Below are 18,458 nucleotides of genomic sequence, written 5' to 3' on the forward strand. Positions count from 1 at the left end.
GTGAAACACACATTTATGAATGCGCTGCAGGCACGTGCACAACACGCACTAACGCACTCACATCACACACGTACGCTAACACACACACACGCACACATACACGCACGCACGCACGCACACACACACACACACACACACGCACGCACACGCACGCACACACGCACGCACGCACGCACGGGCACACGCACACGCACACGCACACACACACACACACGTACACACTTGCACATAAGTATGGGTACATACACACCGCACACTACACACACATGCGATTAAACTTAGCACGGTATGATGAAAGCCCCGGGCGTTCATCACTCAGTCTTAAGCAGTGGTTATTGAGGCATTAAATATGTCTACACAGGGCTCAGCAAAATGCAGCCAGATCATCGGTCTCTGGGGGGGCCGGGCCGGGCCGGCCGGGCCGGGCCGGGGGGGGTGGGGCTCTGTTTGCATACAGACAGGTTGGGGGATTGGGTATAGGCGTGCCGATGGGAGCGCGGGAGCCGTAACCGTGCGCCCACCACTCTGGTCTTAGTGCCATTATGAGATGTCACTGTGGGAGAAAGGCACCTCTTCAGCGGGATTACCCAGATTCCTGCTGAAATTGAGCGGAATTGGAAATGCGGTTGACGGATTCTCTCTCGGGTGACACACACATGCGCGCACACACGCACACACACACGCGCACACATATGCACACACACGCACGCACACACACACACACGCACACACACACACACACACACACACACACACACACACACACACACACACACACACACACACACACACACACACACACACAGAGGCACACACACAGTCATTCAAACAGCAAAGTAATACAAACACTTTGGGCTCAACAGGCGCTCTGATGATATTGAAGTTTATGGAAATGTATACTGTTGCCACGGGGAGGCTTTTGTGAAAAACACAACCCGGTCGGTTATGAAAGTTGTAAAAGGCTGTATTCTTTACACACCGAGGGGACTTTTGATTTATAGCAGCGACGTTACAGGCACTGCAGCAGCACAGCACCGGGGCGTCCGTATTTCACTACGAGTGGCCAAGGAGAGAGGAGCCACCAGGGGGGGGGGAGACGGCAGACTCTGAGATGCTGCTGTAAGGGACGCTGGGGAGGTAGGTCTGGGACGTAACCCGACGCGCCAGATGGTGAATCCAGCTGCATCGCAAGGTAAGTTGGGGATGTGGGGCCTAGATGAAATGTCAGACTAGGCAGACTTGTTTGGTACTAGTGGGGTGTGTGTGTGTGTGTGTCGTGTGTGTGTGTGTGTGTGTGTGTGTGTGTGTGTGTGTGTGTGTGTGTGTGTGTGTGTGTGTGTGTGTCTGTGTGTGCGTGTGCGTGTGCGTGTGCGTGTGCGTGTGCGCGTGTGTGTGTGTGTGTGTGTGTGGGAAGGGGGGGGGGGGGAGGGGTCCCTGTTACTTGCTCCTGACCTTGTGCACACGATGACACAACACAACAGATAAAGAATTTGTATTTATTTTGTTCAATATGTGGCAAATAGCTCTACATTCTGGCAGCCATCACTGATATAGAGTCTTTGGTCAGTAACATGGGTCTCCCAGTCCCTCCACTCTGCATTAAACACAAAATCCATTTCCTGGTATCTCTTCCCACTTCATCCAATCAGAAATCAAGATTTCAGAAATCCATTTCAAGAGATCTTGCCAAGCCAAATGTGCTTACTACACTGGTAGATGACAAGATAAGATATTCCTTTATTGATCCCCTTGGGGAAATTCAGGCGTCATAGCAGCATGGGGGAAGGGGGGAGGGGAGGTACAGGTATGGGCATGGTAATAGTAGAAGACATAAATATAGGCAATACAATTATAGTACAGTAAAAGATAAGTACAAAATAAGCGGTGTAAACAATATAAGCACATGAGCAAGTAGGCAGTGTAATCAGAGGTGCAGATGAGGTTCTGTATGCCCTCAGTTATATTTATTAGTTATATTATACATTACAATAAATATGGTCAATAACACTTAGAATCTGAATATACAGTGTACTATGAGTAAGTAAAGTATACAGTATACAAAGGGGCAGTATACATAAAGTACCCTGAACACAGGTGCATTATACACAAGGTACCCTAATTATTTTACTTGTTTCAAGCACAAACTTGCTTAAAACTAGTTTAAAACAAATTTCTTATTCTTGTCAGACCATTTTTGCAATGTGGAGTTCTCTCTCCTGCTTGGATAAAGTGGGAACGGGATACCAGAACATTTATTTTGTGTTTACTGCAGAGCGGAGGGACTGGGAGACTTTATTTGTAAGGCCCGACAACACACGTTAATGTCCCCATGGGCTGGACACGTCTTCTTTAAAGAAGTCAAGAAGAAACATCACAATAAGGCAAGAACAAAACAAAAACACCATAGAGTCCAAAACATTTAAAAATAAATGCAAAATAAATGCAACACTCCCAGACATACCCCACGCGAAGGTAAGGAAAAACTCACTAAAACCTAGCAATAGGAAAAAATGCACTACAGGCAATGTGGAGGAGAGAAACCTTAGAAGGGCCATTCAAGGGGGGATCTTTTCTTAGATGTTGGTGATAGTAGTGTTGCAGTAAAACAGGCAAACAGTTGGTAAGCATGCACTCATATGTGTGGTGAAACACAGATAAGTGCATGCGATAGCAACTGAACATTTTGAAAGATTAAAGATAGAGCTGATAGCGGATCTATTTGAGGCAAAGGGGCGGCGCAGAGAGGGTCGCCCCCTATATGAGTAATTGCTGTCGGAATGTAGAGCTATTATTTTAAATATAGAAAATAACACTCACAGCACCTTTATGTGTGATCCCTTTTGGGTGGGAGGTTTTGGTGTATGTATGCATACATGTATGGGAGTTTGTTTTTGTTCATGTTTTTGTTTCCGTTTTGAAGTAAAACAAACACGAAATCGTGCAGACCCACAACGATATACCTGTGCATGCGTCCGACAAAACATCCCTGCCAGATCATCTGTCTGTGAGTGAGTGAGTGAGTGAGTGAGTGAGTGAGTGAGTGAGTGAGTGAGTGAGTGAGTGAGTGAGTGAGTGAGTGAGTGAGTGGGTGGGTGGGTGAGTGAGTGAGTGAGTGAGTGAGTGAGTGAGTGAGTGAGTGAGTGAGTGAGTGAGTGAGTGAGTGAGTGAGTGAGTGAGTGAGTGAGTGAGTGAGTGAGTGAGTGAGTGAGTGAGTGAGTGAGTGAATGAGTGAGTGAATGAATGAGTGAGTGATCCCAATTTTCCACATATAGCCCCTGGTGACAGTCCTGCACATTATGGAAAACACACTAAGCCAAACCAACGAAACTGCAAGTGTCTAGTCAGCTAACCTTTCAGCTAACCTCTCAGCTAACCTTTCAGCTAACCTCTCAGCTAACCTCTCAGCTAACCTCTCAACTAACCTCTCAGCTAACCTCTCAGCTAACCTCTCAGCTAACCTCTCAGCTAACCTCTCAACTAACCTCACGGAATTAGTGTATTCCGTGAAAATACGATTTTCACCCCAATATTGTGTGTGGCATGGTCTCATTTGGGTTAAACCTAGTCCAGTTAAGATATTGCCCATATAAAAGAGACTAGATCATGGCAGACAATTTTAGAAGATCAAGGCAAAATCCCGCGCCAAAGATGAACTCACACTCACATAGACTCACACTTCCTGTGAGTCTATGGAACACATCTGTAAAGTTTTTTTCCCAAAAAATTCATTGTTTTGTATTTCTAATCAAGTACTCTAAAGCAGCATTTTTCCACTTCAAGATTTCAAGCTGTTTTGGGCTGGGCTCCGCCCATAAGCGCGTTGAGTGACAGTCACCCACAGTCTGCACTGGCAGACAGAGAGAGATATAGAGAGATTGAGGGGGATACTAATTAATTTCGCCGCGGGGGGGCATAATCCCACGGGACAATGCATTGGTAACTTGTTTCAAATGACAATATATACCCCTGTGAATATTATTGCACGGATCGGAATATGGGCGCGCGCGCGCGTGGGAGCGTATTTTGACAGTGATATGAGAGTGGAGAAGCTCCTGCCCCGCGCGAGGTCGGGAGGTTGTGTGTAAATGCACATGTCCCTCTCTCTCTCTCTCTCCCTCTCTATCTCTCTCTCTCCCTACCTCTCTCTCCCTCTCTATCTCTCTTGCGCACGTCAACCCGTTTGAGGAAGTGTCAGTAATTCCACTCGCTCTGTTGTTGAGCGAATTGTTGATTGTGGGCGGTGACTACAACCAGTGTCTTACTCACGTCAGCAAAACAGTCAAATCAGAATGGCTTAGTTGAGTGAGGGAGGATCTTGTGAACTCGAGACTAGACTGATGAGACACAAAATGAGAATTAGAGACACAGACTCCATTGATACAAACCCCCATTGCTACAAAACAATGATAAACACTGGAAAAGGCAATTTATAAGACAGGAGACCTTAAGAGATTTTGTTGTGTGTCCAGTGTGAGGAGGATTTCACAAACATATCCAGCCATCACTGGGCGGCTACGTGGCATAGTGGGCAAGGCGCTCGCCACGCATGCGGAGACGCTGGGCTCGTCTGTTCGAGCCCAGCGCTCCACATTGCTTTCAGTTTAGCTGGTCGTTCATACTAATACACATTGGCCGTATTAGGGGGTGGGAAACTGATGGGTGGGGATCGGGCGTTGTGGACAGCGACTCCTACAGGTCGGTTGGTGCGCCTGCGCAGTAGAATCAGGAAGTGTCGGGGGCAGCGTGAGCCTCCCACGCGTTACTCTTCGCCACTGAGAGATCGAGCTGCGCAGGTGAAAAGATGCGACTGCTGTTACCTCAAGTACCGGAGGGGACTTGTGCTATGTATGACTTAGTCCACATTGCAGCCGGCTTGTGGGAGGCAAGAAACAGCGTCCGTGACAGGGGAGGGTTGAATTGGATGATACGAAATTGGGATGGGAGAAAATATAGAAAATGGGAGAAAAAGTGGATAAAAAAAAAAAACATATTCAGCCATCACTGGAAATTAGGTGGTAAAGACAATGTGAGAGACCTATAGTGCTGTAGAGGGCTGGTGCCTTCTACGTACGTCAGCAGGACTGTATGCAAAGGGCATAAAAAAGCCCATTACAACTTAGTAACCATCTACTCCTTTGCGTTTAGGGGTCAATACTGCGAGGCCAGACTCCCTTCTGGGGTCCCTTCTGCTGTGTCGTAAAGTAAACACACTGGCTGTGACCTTAGCAGGGGTGGTCATTAACACCCCAGCCGCTGGCCCACGGGTCAGTCAGGGGTCAGCCGCCCACGGTGGAGGGGTGGATAGAGGGCAAACACTCACTCTTCTGTACGGACAGCCACAACAGCATGGATTCACACTAGGTTCTTTACTTGTTCAATAGCATTACAATCTTACCTGTCTGCTGTGTGTCTATATCTTATGTGTAAAATTAAAGTCCAACCGAAATCAAAGCAGGGGCAGGGACATGTTTTTTCCCTCAAAGGCAACAAAACAATCATGGTATGATGGACAACGTTTCACACTCAATTGACCTATCTCAAACCCTGCCCTCCTTCCATGATCGTCCGCAATCACAACTGTCGCCGTCCGAGGGAAGTAATAATGGCAATGATTGGAGGATCTAGAAAAAAGGGCAGGTTGTGTTGGTTCTGTGTTGATTCTGTAGGCGTGGAATGGTTCTCCATTGGTGTCATCGACACATTGTCACACATCACAACAGAAGAGGAGATCAACTGTAATAATCAACTGGCTTTCTTTACATGAATATTCAGATCTCAAATGGATATATTCTAAGGAACACATGTTAGTAACACAGGTCCGTGTTCTAAATGAGAATATTGTGGTACAGAATAGCAACGCATGTCTGAGTTGGAACGTAGCTACATGTAAATTATGTTTGTACTAATGTGCGACAGCGTATGTACTTTCTACGTAGGCTCAGCTCCTACAGTGTCAGCTGCAGCATCCTCAACCTGTTTTACTGTTCTACCATCCAGAGTGTTCTCCAGTACTGCATCATCTACTGTTCTACCATCCAGAGTGTTGTCCAGTACTGCATCATCTACTGTTCTACCATCCAGAGTGTTCTCCAGTACTGCATCATCTACTGGGGGCAGTGTCACACACTGTTCTACCATCCAGAGTGTTCTCCAGTACTGCATCATCTACTGTTCTACCATCCAGAGTGTTGTCCAGTACTGCATCATCTACTGTTCTACCATCCAGAGTGTTCTCCAGTACTGCATCATCTACTGTTCTACTGCATCATCTACTGTTCTACCACCCAGAGTGTTCTCCAGTACTGCATCATCTACTGTTCTACCATCCAGAGTGTTCTGCAGTACTGCATCATCTACTGTTCTACCATCCAGAGTGTTCTCCAGTACTGCATCATCTACTGTTCTACCATCCAGGGTGTTCTCCAGTACTGCATCATCTATTGTTCTACCATCCAGAGTGTTATCCAGTACTGCATCATCTACTGTTCTACCATCCAGAGTGTTCTCCAGTACTGCATCATCTACTGTTCTACCATCCAGAGTGTTCTCCAGTACTGCATCATCTACTGTTCTACCATCCAGAGTGTTCTCCAGTACTGCATCATCTACTGTTCTACCATCCTTTTTAAATTAGTACATTCATTTGAGTAGTGGAAAAGGGGTGGGATTAAATAAGTGTATACTTCTTCCCACTCCTTTTCGAACATGTAAATTGAGTTATGTTTTGTTTTCGTTTTTTATTTGAATCTTTTTCCATTTCATTGCTAGAGATCAATGATTTGTTTTTTGTTTTATATTGTTTGTATTTAAAAGATAAATAAAGATAATAAAGATTTCAAATCATCATCTACTGTTCTACCATCCTGAGTGTTCTCCAGTACTGCATCATTGTCCGGTATAACAGCATCACAGGTCCAGGCAAAATCCAGAGTGGCGAGCCTCAAAGGTAAATGGTGCATTTATACAGCGCTTTTATCCAAAACGCTTTACAATTTGTTCCTCACATTATACCCATTCACTCACACATTCACACACTGATGGCAGAGGCAACCATGCAAGGTGTCGACCTGCTCATCGGGAGCAATTAGGCCGGGGTTAAGTGTCTTGCTCAAGGACACTTCTACACGCTGCCCGGGATGATCAGGAATCGAACCGGAAACCTCCAGATTACCAGACGACTGCTCTACCTCCCGAGCCACTGTCACCCCATAACTCAAGGTAATCAACCAAATTCATCAACCAACACATGTTGAGAATGGCCCATACATTTACTATAACAATAGAACAATTGGGGGAAATATGTAAACAACAATGGAAAACGACGATCAGGTTCTTCATCACACCCTCATAAAAAAATATGACTGAGACTGTTGGAGGGGACGTGGGAATAAAGACGCCAACCACTATCATATCTTCTGGGATTATCCATATATCTTCTGGGATTATCCATATATCTTCTGGGATTATCCATATATCTTCTGGGATTATCCATATATCTTCTGGGATTATCCATCCATTCTCCCTCTGTGGACACAAGTACATGGAAGTAGAAATACTGTTCAAATTCAAAGTGATCTATTTGGTATCTACAAGCATATTTCTTTTACTGTAACATATTAATAAGGTTAATAATATAATAATAATAATAAACTTTATTTGTATAGCACCTTTCATACAACTTTTCATTGCAGCCCAAAGTGCTTCACAGCAGTGATAAGACATACAATGAGCATAATTAGCATAATTATAGACAGGGAGAGAATGAGCAAAATTGGAAAATGTATTATATATGTCTGTCATTTAAGTCTATGAAAAAAAGATAGCTTGTTGATTATAATAGATTTCTGACAGGTGGGCGGCTGGGTGGCGCAGCGGACATTGCACTCGTCACCAACGCAAGAGACACCGGGTTCGACTCCGGCTGTCGGTGTTGCCTCCGGCTTGGGCCAGTCGTCATACTAACTCAATTGGCAGAGTTAGCGGGTGGAAGTCGATGGTTGGTAATCTGGACGTTGTGGACAGCGACTCCTACAGGTCGGTTGGGGACGCCTGCACAGCAGAGACAGGAAATGGCGGGGGTAGTGTGAGCCTCCCACACGTTACACCTCGCCAATGAGAGTCCGCGCTGGCAGGTGAAAAGATGTGACTGCCTCCTCGTGTATCGGAGGGGACACGTGATGCAAGGCTTCTATCCTCCCTACAACCGGCCAGTGGGGGGCATATGCGAGCAACGTTCAAGACAGGGGAGGGGAGAATTGGCACAGTGGGTAATTGGGATGGGAGAAAAATAGAAAAAGAGGAATAGATTTCTGACATTAGAATATATAAAAGACTATTATAGTATAAAAACCAAAAAGGCTCACAAGGAAGTGGACGAGTCAGGTGGTGCAGACGGAGGGAGAAGGGATGGAAACGATCCGTGAGATCTACGTGATGGAAAGGTTGACGTGTGCATTGAGACAAGAGAAGGAGAGGTTTGAGGAGAGGTGGAGGTGGAGGTTGACGTGTGCATTGAGACAACAGAAGGAGAGGTTTGAGGAGAGGTGGAGGTGGAGGTTGACGTGTGCATTGAGACAACAGAAGGAGAGGTTTGAGGAGAGGTGGAGGTGGAGGTTGACGTGTGCATTGAGACAACAGAAGGAGAGGTTTGAGGAGAGGTGGAGGTGATGATGAGGCCTGTGAGGCCAGTCTTTGTGTGAAATACAGAGAGAGAGAAAAAATATGGAGAATGAACCTTTTAGTTTTGTGTTATTTTCATTCATTTAGTTTTTTTTGGCAAGTGTTGTTTCTGTTTGCATCTTTTGTATCTATAAAAAATATATATATAATAATAATAATAATAATAAAAAAAATTAATTAGATGAAATAAAATGGCTAAATAATGACGTTGTTTCTCTGATGTCTGTATGTCGGTCTATGCTGTAACACGGTTGTGTTATATAATTTTTTGAGACGCAGTATTGTGTGCTCCAACGCAAAGCACATTTCTGTACCAACAGACAATTAAGCAACATCACACTCGAGGTCGTACTGTTATACTGAATATCACACTTGCACTGCTGTTCAGTACAACAACAAGACCTCAAGTGTGATATTGCTTTTATACAACAGCTCTACAGTCACCATTTATTAGTTAACAGTAATAAGTGACAACAGATTATGATTTGTTTGTTTATCTAATCATTTATTTAGCTCCGCCAACAAATAGTTCCACAACTGCACTTTAAAAAACTGCACTTTTTCCTCCATTTTTCTCCCATCCCAATGTTAGTCGTTATGCCAATTCCCAATCCCCTTCCTGGTCGCTGCACACCTACCCCCTACGGTCGGTCTGGGAGAGTGGAGGCTATCACATGCTTCCTCCGAAACATGTGTAGCCAATCAACCGCTTCTTTTCACCTGGCAGCGCGGACTCTCACTGAGAGGGTGTAACGTGTGGAAGGATCACACTACCCCCCTTAGATCCTTTCCTTGCTGAGCAGGTGCCCCGACCGAACTGTAGGAGTCGCTGTTTACAACAACCAGGACCCACCCACCAGCTTTCCCACCCCTAACACTGCCAATTGTGTTAGTATGAACGACCAGCCAAGCTGGTAGCAATGCCGAGAGCTGGGCTCGAACCCAGCATCTCCTGCACTAGTGGCGAGCGCCTTGCCCACTGCGCCACTTAGCTGCCCCTCCCACAACTGCACTCTTGAACTTGGACCGCTGCCTAATTAATGGTTAGTGATCCTATAGTTAAAAGCCCCAGTGCTGTTATACTGCATATGAGCACTGAGCACTCATGGAACGGCTCATGTACAATCAAATTACTTGGTTGGAACTAACTGTTGTATAATTAAGCATTACATCACGCGACGGAATGTGTTATAGAAATGAGATCAAGCCTATGGGTGGTTGTTAGGCCCGAGGCGCAGCCAAGGGTTGTTAGACCCCCATAGGCGTGATCTAATTTCTATAACACACTACTTCAAGTGGTGTAATACTTTTATACAATGGCCGAATTCATCCAACCTTATTGCTATACAATAAACACACAGTAATTGAAGCATAATGGAGATTTATTCACAAAACCATCCGCAGAAAAAGTAGGTAAAAAACTAAATAAAAATAAGTTGCCTCCGTGTCTAGAAGCAGCTGGGAGGTGCGGTGCTTCAAAGCATGCCATCTAACAACAAACTTCATATAAATCCTGCAATGTATTATTGTTTTGACAATGGGTCATGACAAACCAATTACATAATCCAACATTGTGTAAACAACTAACATATTCCAGTTAACGGTATCTTTAAAAAATTATTTGTTACGAATATATCCATACTTCCATTGTGTCCGGGACATCCAGTAAAATCGCTTCGTGCGACAGTGTCCTTTTGCAGAGGCAGGTTGCTACAAAGCATGCCATCTAACAGTGAAGTTAGCGGTTGTTATTTGATTGATTGATTGATTGATTGAACATTTTATTAACAGATTGCAGAATGGGTACAATACAGTACAGCTCAATACACACAATTGTTAAGGGGATGCAGACCAGAGAAAGACTTTCGTCTTGTTTACATCAGGGTCCCCCATTTTCAATGCATCATAACATATATGACATACAGATAGACAGTGCTACATCTATACATAGGTTGCTACAAAGCATGCCATCTAACAGTGAAGTTAGCGGTTGTTATTTGATTGATTGATTGAAAATTTTATTAACAGTGAAATGACAGTGTCCTTTTGAAGGAGAGGGAGGTTCTACAATGAATGCCATCTAACAACACACTTCCCGCGATTTATATTTTGTTTCACAATGAGTCATGACCAACCAATTACATAATCCAACATTGTGTAAGCAACTAACACATTCCACGTGACTTTATCATTTTTGAATGAGTCGTTATGACGATATCAATACATCCATTCATAAAGATTATTGTCCGCCATCTTGGTTTCATTCATTAAAAACACGAACGGCGGAGTGATTCGGAAAAAAAGTTATTTGGTTATGGGCGGGTTCTGGGATCACGTGGAGTGTGTTATGAGAAATAACAACGTCTGAAAGAAGTGTTTCAGCCAATCAGAATCAAGAAATGTGCATGCCATTGTATAATAAAGAAATATCTTGTCTTATGTTACGTAAAAGGTCACATTTGTTTTTCTTTTCACCAATTCAAGTCTGTTTCCATCCCAGAGGAACAAATCTAAATCTAACAAAAAAAACGATTTATTTTCCAGAACATCTTTATTCGTTCTGGTGGATTTGGTGGATGCACGATAATCACAAACCACATTTTCTATTCGTTATTCCTTTCCCTGATTGGCTATCCCACAGCCAAAAGTACTAAACGTAAAGAAACTGGGCAGTAAATTAGCTAGGCAGTGTACTGTACCTAGCTCCAAATAATTTTTGTCTTGATTGTTTCACAATGGCGGCATGGTGGCACAGTGGTTACTGCTGCCTCACAGCACGAAGGTCCAAATAAGAACAGAAAATTAGTTGAATGACGAGTGAAATCATTTCACTTCACAGAGTCTGTGCAGCCGTGTTTATTCACTGTGCATGGAAACGATAAGAAGGCAGACACAAATGTATGTTTGTTAGGTCGGTGTGTTTACTCTTCTGATGACCATATCACTGCATCACTCATAGATGTTCGGAGTGGACCAGCTTAATATTTGTGATACTATGTATATGCGAAATTCTAAGTTAATAACATTTTCTTTTGAACTAATTTGGTTGTGGAGGTCTGTTTTTGGTACAGTTATAAGGCACTTGGGAGAGAGCTGTTTTGCAGGCTGTGACATACTGGCATAGAGGGAGCTCTGCATAGGAATCTGTGATTGTTTGTGTCTCAAGTGTGACATCACAAAGGGAGATGTTTTCAAATAAATCAAAGGGCTTGTTTAATCTTATAGATAGGTGCTATAGGTGCTATAGATAACATTTTTAATTAATGAGTAATCATAAAAAAATAAAAAATACAAAGGCATCCACAGAGCTTTTAGAAAGGTGCAGAGTAAAAGTATTGCCTTCCCCCCCAAAAAAATATTGATTCATGAATTTATCATTTAGAAAATTGGGGCAAGTCCAAAATGAATGTTGTTGTTTACATGTATCCCCTCTCTACTTCTCATTTCCCCCATGGAATGCACCTGATTGGATAAAATGACAGGCTGGTGGTCTAGTGGCTGAATGTTATCTATAGCACCTGCAACGGCCCGCCGGCGGGCCCTCTTTAGGACAATGGGCCCATCGGCGCGACACTGCATTTTAGCGGCCTCTAGCAGCTCGGGTCTGCATTTTGTATAAAACATATAATATATAGAATTAAAGCCCTATTGGTTGCCATTCGAAGAATGCCACCTCACTCAACAAAATCCGTTCAGCGGTTCTCGAGTTACATGCCAATCTATGTCAGGCGTGGGACTTTGTACACACAAGCCTCAGATTACCACCCCTGACTTCGCCTATTGCTACCCCAAATGATACCCCAAGTGGGATTGTGCGAATCAGGGATCTAGGTGAAGATTTACGAGCGAAAATAGGACGTGAAAAATACACGGAATGCATTGCCGTCAATGAGGAAATGGATTACTGGAGAACTTTTCTTTGGTACACAGTTTACCAAAATCGCTCTAAATCACCCATTTCTGAACGTATTTTTATTAAATCTGGACCCGAACTACATAAGACTTCTGGCTATGGACCCACAGTGTTTTTCCAGCTTATACCAATTTCTGGGGATATAATCCTTTACACAATTACAAGTACAACTCAAGTTCAGTCCTATGTTACTCTATTTCATTAGCACTAAAGTGATTTTTCTTTATTGTGTAAGAAACTTCAGAATGTTATCTTTCAAAAGAGACCAGGCTTATGCATGTGCTATAAGTATAAAGTATAAAGATACGCTTTGCAAAAAAAGTATGCAGTCCTCAAGTTCAAGTAAAAAAAATTGCCGCTTTTCTGGGCGCATGTTATGTGGTTAAGACTTTTCTTTTACTGTAGGTAACAACCCTGGCCAAACGGCAAGGAGTAGGCTACCTATATATTTCCTTCTCAGCATCTAATTGACATTTTAGACATTTTAGCCAAATCCACTCAGATACTAGGTAAAATGTATTTCCCATAATTGGGGACCTTTAAGACTGAGACATGTTTTGCCTCTGATGAACTAATAGCTGTCTGTTGTGGCATCATGGAGATACCACTACATTTCCTGGGATTTCCATGGTTAGACAGTCTGTTTGTGAGTATGCTGCAGTCCCAAACGCCTCCATGAAGAGGCAGAGCAGAGTGGCCCCTGGCCCCCCAACAGTGAAGACCAGGTGGGGTGTTCAGCCTGGCATTCACCTCGGCCATGGGGAGCCATGGATGCCAGACGTAGCTAACCAGCTGTAGCAGAGGACAGGCACGGACACCAGCCAGCACCAAACAGACAAGATGGTGGAAACCACATAATTCCCATTGGAGTTGAAGAGAGAAAGAGACAGAGAGAGATAAAGAAAGAAAGAAAGAAAGAAAGAAAGAAAGAAAGAAAGAAAGAAAGAAAGAAAGAAAGAAAGAAAGAAAGAAAGAAAGAAAGAAAGAAAGAAAGAAAGAAAGAAAGAAAGAAAGAAAGAAAGAAAGAAAGAAAGAAAGAAAGAAAGGCCAGGGACAAACAGACAACTAGAAAGACAAAAAGGTTCCCTCAGTAGAACACCAGCAGCGTGGAGAGTTCCCTATACATACGTGTAAATGGACTGTTTCAGCCAATCAGAATCGAGAAATTTGCATGCCGTTGTATAATAGACAGTAATAGGAAGAATAGGAAGGGGGACAGTGGCTCGGGTGGTAGAGCAGTCATCTGGTACCGGAGATTCCCGGTTCGATTCCCGCTCCTCCCGGGCAGCATGTCGAAGTGTCCTTCAGCAAGATACTTAACCCCTAACTGCTCCCGATGAGCAGGTTGGCACCTTGCATTGTTGCCTTCGCCGTCGGTGTGTGAATGTGTGAGTAAATGGGTAAAATGTGAGGAACAAATTGTAAAGCGCTTTGGATAAGCGCTATATAAATGCACCATTTGATAGGAAGCATAGGAAGGATGTCAGGAAGCATGTTAGGAAGAATAAGAAGGGCGTTAGGAAGCATAGGAATGATGTTAAGAAGCATGTTAGCAAGCATGGGAAGGATGTTAGGAAGCATACTGTAGGAATTGTGAGGTTTTGTCCGCTGCTCACCAACTTTCTCTGTCTACTTTAAGCCTACTGTTAGGAATTCCCTACTCACTCTCTCTAGCCCCCACCCTCTCGTTCTTTACTCTCAGTGGCCACACCTGTTCGATTATCAATTACCTCTCGCACCTGTGGTGGCAGGCTAATTAGTTCCCCTGTGGGCTTTAAATACCAGGGCGCTTCCCCTCGTTTCGGCGTGGGGTCGTGTTGTATACTTGCCGAGTCATATTCTCTAAACATCTAGACTCTTTCGGGAGATCCTCTGTCTGCCTATGCTGTTCCATTCTCCGGCGTCGAGATGTTTGCTCCAGCCTTCGCCAGCTGTCGCCGTTGCCTGTGGGGGAGACTGGTCTGCGCTCCCTGTACTTCCACGGGAGGCACCCCAGCGTTCCACTGCAGACCCCCGCGCAGCTGTTCGTCCTGACGCACATCCAGACCAGCGCAGACGCTCTCCAGTCCTCAGCGCGCAACGCGCATCTTCCAAGGACGCTCGAGCTTGGCACGCTCTCCAGACCAGCGCGCAACGCGCATCTTCCAAGAACCCTCGAGCTTGGCACGCTCTCCAGACCTCAGCGCGCAGACGCGCATCTACCAGACCTTCGAGCTTGGCACGCTCTCCAGACCTCAGCGCGCAGACGCGCATCTACCAGACCTTCGAGCTTGGCACGCTCTCCCGACCAGCGCGCAGACGCGCATCTCCTAGACCTTCGAGCTTGGCACGCTCTCCCGACCAGCGCGCAGACGCGCATCTCCTAGACCTTCGAGCTTGGCACGCTCTCCCGACCAGCGCGCAGACGCGCATCTCCTAGACCTTCGAGCTTGGCACGCTCTCCCGACCAGCGCGCAGACGCGCATCTCCTAGACCTTCGAGCTTGGCACGCTCTCCCGACCAGCGCGCAGACGCGCATCTCCTAGACCTTCGAGCTTGGCACGCTCTCCAGACCAGCGCGCAGGAGCGCATCTTCCAGACCTTCGTGCTTGGCACACTCCTCTACGCATACGCCTGGGTGAGTTTTGATTGTTAAGTCACTCATCCAGCGTGTTGCCTCCTGGGTGAGTTTTGATTGTTAAGTCACTCACCCAGCGTTGTGCCTCCTGGGTGAGTTTGACTGTTAAGTCACTCACCCAGCGTAATGCCTCTGTTTTGTTCTCTCGTGGATATTATCACTCCAAGTTGTGGCGCACCACTCTGTCCTCGGCTCGGACAGCCGGCTTCCCGGTGGCGACACCCTCGCCACCGCCGCCTGTTCCAGCACCACTCTGTCCTCGGCTCGGACAGTCGGCTACCGGTGGCGACACCCTCGCCACCGCCGCCTGTTCCAGCACCACTCTGTCCTCGGCTCGGACAGCCGGCTTCCCGGTGGCGCCACCCTCGCCACCGCCGCCTGTTCCAGCACCACTCTGTCCTCGGCTCGGACAGTCGGCTACCGGTGGCGACACCCTCGCCACCGCCGCCTGTTCCAGCACCACTCTGTCCTCGGCTCGGACAGCCGGCTACCCGGTGGCGACACCCTCGCCACCGCCGCCTGTTCCAGCACCACTCTGTTCTCGGCTCGGACAGCCAGCTACCCGATGGCGACACCCTCGCCGCCGCTGCTGTTCCTGCACCATTACGCATACGTCTGGGTGAGTTTTGACTGTCTAGATCATCTCCGTTTTCGTGTGTTTCTAACACTGAAGAATTACCACCTTTTTAATCTGACAGTCACTCACCCAGCGTTGTGCCTCTGTTTGTTTCACTTGGATATTATTTTGGACGTTACATCTCCCACTGTGTGTTTGTTCACACCAAAGATAGTATTCTCTTTGTATTTGTTTTGGTACTTTGCTCTTTGTGTATTTTTCACAAAGATAGTTTTACTTTGTTTAACTTTGGTATTTGGACTGGTCACCTCTCCTGCATCTGCTCTGTTTTTCCCCTTTGTACATTAACCCTCTCCTCTCTCCCTCTCGGCCGCCGTTACCCACCTCGGAGATCTGCCGAGAGTTCTGCAGAGCGGCCCAGGTGTTCCCACCAGTCCTCCCAGTTCCTCCCTGTCCCCAGCCCGCCTCCGCGGGCCTCTGTCCCCTCTGTCCCTAGTTCTCCCCTTTCTAGTTCCACCTAGTTCCTTGTCCCTAGTTCTCCTAGTCCCTAGTCCTCTGTCCCTTTTGTCCCTAGTTCTCTCTGTCCCTAGTTCTCCTTGTCCCTAGTTCTCCTAGTCTCTAGTTCCTCTGTCCCTAGGCGTTCCCTTATACCTTCCCTTAGTGTTCCCTTTTCCTGCCCGCCTCTTAAAGGCACTTTACCTTCCCCTCTTGTGTTATTCCAGTGTTTTGTGTTTTCTCCCTTAAAGGGACAGTGCCCTTTTTCCCTGTTCTCAATAAATATCTGTTTCTTGGCAAACCATCATACCTGTCTTGTGTTGTGCGATTGGGGTCGGTTACAAACCATAACAGTACGACCCCACCAAATCGACGACCCCAGCCAGCACAGACGGTGTATGTTGAGTTTGCCTCTTTTTTTTTTCTTGTTCCCTCTAGCTCCCTTGTTAGTCCTGTTTAGCTCCCTTGTTAGCCTGTTACCCCCCTGTAGCTAGCCATGCCCTGGCAGCTAACCCAGTCCCTCAGCAGAGCCCCTGTCTGCTAGCTTAGCCCCGGCTGCTACCACAGCCTCTATGTTTATGCAGCCCTTGCTGCTGGCATAGGCCCTGTAGCTAGCCATGCCCTGGCGGCTAACCCAGTCCCTCAGCAGAGCCCCTGTCTGCTAGCTTTGCCCCGGCTGCTAGCACAGCCTCTATGTTTGTGCAGCCTTGCAGCTGGCATAGGCCCTGTAGCTAGCCAGGCCCAAGCAGCTAACCCGGTCCCTCTGCATGGCCTCCACTTTTTTGTGTAGTATTCCCACTGCTAGGACTGCCCTTTCAGCTAGCAAGGTCAGTTTATCTCACACAGCTAGGACTGTCCTTCCAGCTAGCTTGTTCTCTCATGCTGGTCCAGCCCTGTCTGCCAGCCTAGCTCCGGCAGCTAGCGCAGCCTCTATGTTGATGTAGCAGTACAGCTAGCATAGGCCCTGTAGCTATCAGTGCCTTGGCAGCTACCCTTTCCCTCTGCTAGCCTAGCTCCGGCAGCTTGCGCAGCCTCTATGTTGATGTAACAGTACAGCTAGCATAGGCCCTGTAGCTCGGTGCCCTGGCGGCTACCCTTTCCCTCTGCTAGCCCTTTCCCGGTGCTACCATGGTTACCCCTTAGCTACCCTGCTTGCCCCTCAGTTCCTCTAGGCCAGTTCCTCTAGACCAGTTCTCTTGGCCAGTTCTCTAGGCTAGTTCTCTGGACCCAGTTCCTCCTGACCCGGTTCCTCTAGGCCCGGTTTCCTCTAGGCCAGTTCCTCCTGTTGCCCCTCTGCTACCCTAGTTACCCCTCGGCGACCCTGTTTCTTTTGCTAGCCCCACTCTTGTGGTGGCTTCCCCTGCTGGCTTGGCCAGTACCTTTTGTTTTTGTCTTGTTTTGCCCCCTGCCACTCTGTCTGTATTTGTTTTGGGTCGCCAGGTGGCTCCCGTTGAGGGGGGGGTACTGTGAGGTTTTGTCCGCTGCTCACCAACTTTCTCTGTCTTCTTTAAGCCTACTGTTAGGAATTCCCTACTCACTCTCTCTAGCCCCCACCCTCTCGTTCTTTACTCTCAGTGGCCACACCTGTTCGATTATCAATTACCTCTCGCACCTGTGGTGGCAGGCTAATTAGTTCCCCTGTGAGCTTTAAATACCAGGGCGCTTCCCCTCGTTTCGGCGTGGGGTCGTGTTGTATACTTGCCGAGTCATATTCTCTAAACATCTAGACTCTTTCGGGAGATCCTCTGTCTGCCTATGCTGTTCCATTCTCCGGCGTCGAGATGTTTGCTCCAGCCTTCGCCAGCTGTCGCCGTTGCCTGTGGGGGAGACTGGTCTGCGCTCCCTGTACTTCCACGGGAGGCACCCCAGCGTTCCACTGCAGACCCCCGCGCAGCTGTTCGTCCTGACGCACATCCAGACCAGCGCAGACGCTCTCCAGTCCTCAGCGTGCAACGCGCATCTTCCAAGGATGCTCGAGCTTGGCACGCTCTCCAGACCAGCGCGCAACGCGCATCTTCCAAGAACCCTCGAGCTTGGCACGCTCTCCAGACCTCAGCGCGCAGACGCGCATCTACCAGACCTTCGAGCTTGGCACGCTCTCCAGACCTCAGCGCGCAGACGCGCATCTACCAGACCTTCGAGCTTGGCACGCTCTCCCGACCAGCGCGCAGACGCGC

The 18,458-nt window shown here is 46.9% G+C and overlaps 1 pseudogene across 1 annotated transcript in view; it reads right to left on the minus strand.

Moving 5' to 3' along the window:
• Positions 1 to 18,458, minus strand: part of LOC311228367 (single-minded homolog 1-like) — a 45,920-nt pseudogene that overhangs the window by 9,672 nt on the left and 17,790 nt on the right. The gene's annotated exons all lie outside the window — the stretch shown is intronic.

The sequence above is a fragment of the Notolepis coatsorum genome (genome assembly GCF_963971535.1).
Source record: "Notolepis coatsorum genome assembly, chromosome: 5".
Classification (NCBI taxonomy): domain Eukaryota; kingdom Metazoa; phylum Chordata; class Actinopteri; order Aulopiformes; family Paralepididae; genus Notolepis; species Notolepis coatsorum.